This window comes from Myotis daubentonii, chromosome X, assembly GCF_963259705.1.
Source record: "Myotis daubentonii chromosome X, mMyoDau2.1, whole genome shotgun sequence".
NCBI lineage: Eukaryota > Metazoa > Chordata > Mammalia > Chiroptera > Vespertilionidae > Myotis > Myotis daubentonii.
In genome coordinates, this window is record NC_081861.1 from 30,213,605 (window position 1) to 30,221,061 (window position 7,457).

The 7,457-nt window shown below is 39.2% G+C and overlaps 1 pseudogene; it reads left to right on the forward strand.

Annotated features, from left to right (window-relative positions):
* Positions 1-388: 388 nt before the first annotated feature.
* On the forward strand, positions 389-7,241 carry LOC132223448 (myosin-binding protein C, slow-type-like; annotated as a pseudogene).
* The last annotated feature ends 216 nt before the right edge of the window (positions 7,242-7,457 follow it).

Consider the following 7,457-nt stretch of genomic DNA (forward strand, 5'->3'; position numbering starts at 1 on the left):
TGGGAGCTTGGCTGCTTCCCCCAGATCTAGCCTGTGAATCTTATGGTTAATGCAGACTCCAGGAGATGTGTAGCCCTGTCTGCCACCTTTACCATCATACTTCTTGCCCCATATGTTAGCTAGTTCTTAATTCTCTCTACTGGTATTAAAATTTTTCCTCTGGGAACCAAATTAAGACATACTCACAAAGCAAAACTAATGTGTCCTCTGTATGAAGTGTATACAGCAATGTTCAAAATGTTGGTTTTGGGGAACTCCAAGCAGCAGACAGTGCTCCCATAATGCCTGTCACTCCTGGACAGGACCACAGGGGGAGTAGAAAAGAGAGAGGAAGGGAGAGATAATAGGGAATCTTTGGGATACAGCTGCCACCTACTGCTGCTCTGCCATGCCTGGAAAAGCAATGAAAGCTGAAGGTAAGTGCTCAGTTTCCTAGGCCCCTGGTGAGACTCCTATATTTATTAAAACAAAACAAAACAAAATGAAACACTTTATTGTTGAAATTATTACAAATGCCCCCCCTTTTTTCTCCCGTTGACCCTCTCCACCCAGTTTTGCACTATTGTTTGTTCATGGGCTATGCGTATGTGCATATAAATTCTTCGTTTAATCTCTTCCCATTTCTGAAATATGTCAATCTGTTGCATGTTTCAATGTCTCTGGATCAGTTTATTTTCTTCCAGGCCAAGAGACATATGAAAAAATGCTCAAAGTCACTAATAATCTGTGAGATTTAAATTAAAAGGACAATTATGTATCACCTCACACCTGTCAGAATGTCTATCATCAACAAATGGCAAGTGTTGGCAAGGATATGGAGGAAAGGGAACCCTAGTGCACTGCTGGTGGGAATGCAGACTGGTGCAGCCACTGTGGAGAACAGTATGGAGTTTCCTCAAAAAGTTAAAAATGGTACTCCCAGTTGACCCAGTGATCCCATTTTTAGGAATATATATCCTAAGAAACCAGAAACACCAATCAGAAAGTATATATGTATCCCTATGTTCAAGCAGCACAATTTACAATAGCTAAGATCTGGAAACAACCCAAGTGCCCATCAGTAGATGAGTGTATAAAAAATCTGTGGTACATCTACACAATGGAATGCTACACAGCTGTAAAAAGAAAGAGCTCTTACCATTTGCACCAACATGGATGGACCTGGAGTGTATCATGTTAAGCAAAATAAGCCAGTAAAGAAAGATAGGTATCACATGGTCTCACTCATATGTGGAATCTAATACACAAAATAAACTGATGAATAAAATAGAAGCAGAGATATAGAAGAATGGAACAGACTGGTGAATTTCAGAGGGAAGGTGAAGGTGGGGGTGTGAAGGGAGTGATTAACTGGATAACTTATATACATATATGCATAACCCATGGACACAGACAATAGTGTGGTGAAGGCCTGGGACGGGCAGATATGGGGTGGAGGAGGTCAATAGGAGGAAAAAAAAACACAAAGGGGACATCTGTAATACTTTCAACAGTAAAGATAAATTATAAATAAATAAATAAATAAATAAATAAATAAATAAATAAATAAATAAATAAATATCACTTCTACAGAGTGGCCTAACCTGACAAGTCAATCTAAAAATAAAAATAAAAATAAATCCAGCGGTGGGGGTGAAGGCAGGGCTGGGGGGCAGGGGCAGGCTGGGAGAGGACAATGGGTGGGAAGGGGACATATATAATACTTTCAACAATAAAGACTTTTAAAAACACACAAAAAACTCCCTGTTCCTTCCCATTTCAATTACTTTATCACATTTTCTTATTTTATTACCTTCATAACACCAATAGCTGAACATAGAAGCAATATAGCTTAGTGTTATAGTGTCAAATAGCCTGGGTTTGGATTCTGGCTCTACCACTTCTTGGCTCTGTGATTTTAGGCAAGTTATTTAAACACTCAACTTCAGTTTTTTTCATCTGTGAAAAAGAATAATAATAGTATCTGCCTCTCAGTGTTGTTATAAGGACTAAATAAATTACTACAGGTAAAGTGTTCAGCATAGTGTCCAGCACATTGTAAAACTATCTCTTAATATTTGCTATTGTGGTAGCCAGCCTCCAAAGTGGCCTTTCAATGATCCCCACCTCCAGGTATTAGTGCCAGGGTTGGTCTGTGTGATAAGGCAGAAGTGATGGTATGTCACTTCTGAAAGTAGGATATAAAAGTTTTCATCTTTCATCTAGGGGCTCTCACTCACTTCTGCTCTCTTTATCGGATCACTCACTCTGAGAAAAGGAAACTAATTGCCATGTGAAATAGCCTGTGGAGACGTCCAGGTAGCATGTCAAAACATAGAGGCCTCTGGCCCACAGCTAGAGAGGAGCTGAAGCCTTCTCACAAACACATGAGCGAGCTTGGTAGCAGATTCCGAATCCCTCATTAACAACTTTACTGCAATCTTATAAAAGATCTTGAGCCTGAACTATCGAGCAAAGTCATTCCTGTCCCTCAGAAAGTATATGGAATAATAAATATTTATTGTTTTAAGTCACTAAGGTTTAAAGTAATTTGTTATGCAACAGCAGTTAACTAATGCAGCAATTAAATTATCTTGTTGGTCTACCGGATTATTATCAGCCCTCTCTTCTCTATCTGTAGTATCATTTAGTAGACTCCTGAGTTTAGAGTGAGCACAAGCATTTTATGTAGTGATTAAACTTCGGAATTTCACTAGAGGTTTTGGGTAGGTCTTATTTAATTGTTACTATATTATTTCTGGTGTCATAGAAAGAACATCAGGCCAGGAATGTAAAGTATTTTCACTGGATATCTGATTGATCTAGGATAAGTCATTTCACCCCTCAGAACATTCTCATCTTTCATACAGGGAAAATAATACCTGACATACATATCTGTTCTGGTAGTTATTAAAATGAAATGGGATAATAGATGGAAACCCAGTAAAACAATAAGTGGTGTCAGGACAACATTAAATTCCTTGTAATAATTGTTTTGTTTTGTTTTGTTTTGTTGTTGATAGCTAGGTGGAAAAAGTCTTCTGAATTTATATATACAGTTATAATTTCTACAGTGGCAGTTTCTCAATTACTAATCTTTCCATCAAAGCAAAGCCTTTCCCCTAATGAACCAAGGCATCATTCTCTTTCAATGATTGTAATTTCCCCTGAGCATATTAACTTCCTTCACTCTTAGTTTGACTGTGCAATTATCAATTGTATAATCATAATTATCAATTGTATTTATGTATAATAGCAATGTAAAAAATAGAAAACAATGTTAAGAATCAATTTCACTCATAATAGCACCTAAACATAAAAGATACACTAAGGGATACATTTTGCAAAATATTTTATAAGATTGTATCATAAAAACTATAAAATACTGTCTAGAATATCTAAACACATGTAATAATGGGCCAGGTTTATGAACGAGAAAGCAATATTGATCTCAATTCTTCCCAATTTGATCACACATTCAATGTAATAGCATTTAAAATTTCAGCAGGTTTTTGGAAATTGACAATCTAATTTTAAACCCAAGATAATAAAGGAGAAACAGAAAGAAGGAGAGAAAGAATCACCACCTCCATCCACCACCAAGCTAGAGTACTTATACTAATACATAGCAATAATTAATATAATGCCATAGTAACTAAATAGTGTGTTAGTGAAACCATAGGAAAACAGTTCAGTGAAACTTGCTTTGTTGACAGAGGCATTATTGCTACAGAGTGGTGAAAAGATAATGCTGGACCAAATGAATATCCATATGGAAAAATTAACATTCACCTCTACCTAACATCATATACAAACATTAATTCTAGAAAAAATATAGAAGTTTTATTTCATTTAGGGAGACAAAATTTTTCTTAAATAGGGAACAAAAAACATTAACCTCCCCCCAAAAAAGGACATATTGATAAATTAGACTTCATTAAAGCTAATAATACCTTTTAATCAAGACACAAGATAAAAATAAAGACAGTAGAAGGGCCAGCCAGGTGGGACAAGATATGTATACATTCTGACAAATATTCAGAACATATAAAGAACTTCTAAGTATCAATAAAAAAATATTGACAAACCAAAGCTTTTTAATAATGAACATGGAAAAAGATGCTTTCACCCTAACCTGTTTGGCTCAGTGGATAGAGAGTCAGCCTGCGGACTCAAGGGTCCCAGGTTCGATTCCGGCCAAGGGCATGTACCTTGGTTGAGGGCACATCCCCAGTGGAGGGTGTGCAGGAGGCAGCTGATCGATGTTTCTCTCTCATCGATGTTTCTAACTCTCTATCCCTCTCCCTTTCTCTCTGTAAAAAATCAATAAAGTATATTTAAAAAAAGAGAGAAAAAGATGCTCTCAACATTATTTATCAGAGAAACATAAAGTAATAAAGAAAGATACAATACATTTAGGCCCTGGCTTGGTACCTTCAGTTGGTTGGAACATTGTCCCAATGTGCCAAGGTTTCAGGTTTTCAGGTTCCAGCCCCAATCAGGGCACATACAAGAGTCAACCAATGAATGCATAAATGAGCGAAACAACAACTCTCTCTCTCTCTCTCTCTCTCTCTCTCTCTCTCTCTCTCTCTCTCTCTCTCTTCTTTCCTCTCTCTCAAAAGCAAATCAATAAGAAGAGAGACATTTATCCTAACACCTTCCCAATTAGAATGTCTCAAAATTAAAAGTACCGGCAATACTGTTAGTGAATATATGAAACAACTTGAACTCTCATACATTGCTGTTGAAGTGTCAAGTTAATGCATACACTTTGGAATATGCTTTGGTGATGCAGATGTATATGCATGTAAAAAATTGTCAAGGTGTACACTTAAATTTGTGCATTTTACCATTTCTGAGCTACATCTCAATAAAAAGAAAAAAACCAGAAAAATGATAAAAAGACATGAGACAATAGTGAAAAATTGCAAACAACACGCATATTTGCTCTTATGAAGAAATTAGTATTAATTTTGCAGATTTGAGAACAGTATGTTTTGTTAAAAGCCCATACCTTTTAGAGATGCATCCTGAAAATTTTGTGGATAAAATGACATTACATATGGAATTTACTTTAAAAAATCCAGTTTGGCGGGAGGCAGTAGATGGGAGTACAGACGAAATAAGGCTGAGTATGTGGTAATAATTACTGAAACTCAATTATTGGTAAAAAGGGATTTCAGAGATTCCTTCTTTTTGGAGAAACCAAGATGGCGGCATAGGTTAACGCCGGAGTTTGCTGCCTCGAACAACCACTTCAAAAATACAACTAAAAGATGGAACGGACATCACCCAGAACCACAGGAAGGCTGGCTGAGTGGAAGTTCTACAACTAGGAGGAAAGAGAATAACATACCGAGACTCAGAGGAGGCGCAGTGCTGAAGTCAAATACTAAGGCCATCATGGAGGGCAGTGGCCAGATAAGGGCAGAATCTTACCCTGACAGCAGCACTCTGGTTATTGACGTCGCTGAAAGAGATGATTCTGGTGTTTACAACATAAATCTGAAAAATGAAGCTGGAGAAGCACATGCCAGCATCAAGATTAAAGTTGTGGACATCCCTGATCCTCCAGTGGCACCGAATGTGACAGATGTGGGAGATGATTGGTGCATCATGAACTGGGAGCCTCCTGCCTATGATGGAGGGTCCCCAATCTTAGGATACTATATTGAAAGGGAAGAAAAGCAAAGCTCCAGATGGATGAGGCTGAACTTTGAGCTCTGCAAGGAAACAACTTTTGAGCCCAAAAAAATGATTGAAGGCGTGGCCTACGAGGTCCGTATCTTTGCCGTCAATGCCATCGGCATCTCCAAGCCCAGTATGCCCTCCAAGCCATTCGTTCCTTTGGCTGTAACCAGCCCCCCTACACTTCTGGCTGTTGACAATGTAACTGACACCACTGTCACAATGAAGTGGCGGCCCCCAGATCAGATCGGTGCTGCAGGTTTAGATGGCTATGTGCTAGAGTATTGCCTTGAAGGAACTGAGGGATAGTTGCAAACACAGATCTGATCAACAAGACCAAGTTCACCATCACGGGCCTGCCTACGGATGCAAAGATCTTTGTGCGTGTGAAGGCTGTGAATGCAGCCGGTGCCAGCGAGCCCAAGTACTACTCTCAGCCCATCCTTGTGAAGGAAATCATATAGCCTCCAAAGATTCGCATCCCACGGCACCTGAAGCAAACCTACATCTGCAGAGTTGGAGAAGCTGTCAACCTGGTGATACCTTTCCAGGGAAAACCAAGACCAGAATTAACTTGGAAGAAGGATGGTGCCAAAATTGATAAAAATCAAATCAACATTCGCAACTCTGAGACTGACACTATCATATTTATCAGAAAAGCGGAGAGGAGCCACTCAGGGAAATATGATCTGGAAGTCAAAGTGGAGAAATTTGTGGAAAGCGCATCGATCGACATTCAGATCGTGGACCGTCTGGGTCCACCCCAACTTGTGAAGATTGAGGATGTCTGGGGAGAGAATGTTGCCCTATCATGGACACCACCAAAGGAGATGGAAATGCGGCCATTACAGGGTACACGATCCAGAAGGCTGACAAGAAGAGCATGGAATGGTTCACTGTCATTGAGCACTATCACCGAACCCATGCCACCATTACTGAACTGGTCATAGGCAATGAATACTACTTCCGGGTCTTTGCTGAAAACATGTGTGGCCTCAGTGAGAATGCAACAATGACTAAAGAGAGTGCTGTGATCGCCAAGGATGGTAAAGTCTATAAAAATCCAGTGTATGAAGACTTCGATTTCACAGAGGCGCCCATGTTCACTCAGCCTTTGGTCAACACCTACGCTATAGCTGGGTACAATGCCACTCTGAACTGCAGTGTGAGAGGAAATCCCAAGCCCAAAATAACCTGGATGAAAAACAAAGTTGCTATTGTGGATGACCCAAGATACAGGATGTTCAGCAACCAAGGGGTCTGTATGCTGGAGATCCGCAAGCCCAGCTCCTATGACGGAGGCACTGCTGCAAAGCAGTCAATAACCTAGGGACAGTGGAGGTCGAATGCAAACTGGAGGTGAAAGGTGGACTTTCCTTCTGCAGGCTCCTCTTGCAAGGTGTACCTCCTAACATAATTGAGTCATATATGCGAGATTTGCACTCAAGCGATCCTGAGGAATACTAAGGGCCCGGCCACTGACCCTGCACTCTACTGCTTTGAAATATGGTTGCAATGAGAAAGCGTTGTCTGTGTTAACACCAGGCACCCAAGTATGGCCGTTGTTTTTTTCTTTTCTTTTCTTTTCTTTTCTTTTCTTTTCTTTTCTTTTCTTTTTTTTCCTTCTAATGTTGAAGAAGAAAAAAATGTTTGCACAAATTGCTTCATTAAAAACTGTAAACAAAAAAAGGGATTTCATTACACTATTATCTCCATTTTTCGTTTGATTGAACTTTTCTATAATAAAAATGACACCCTTTATTCTTAAAAAAAGCATAGATTTTTGT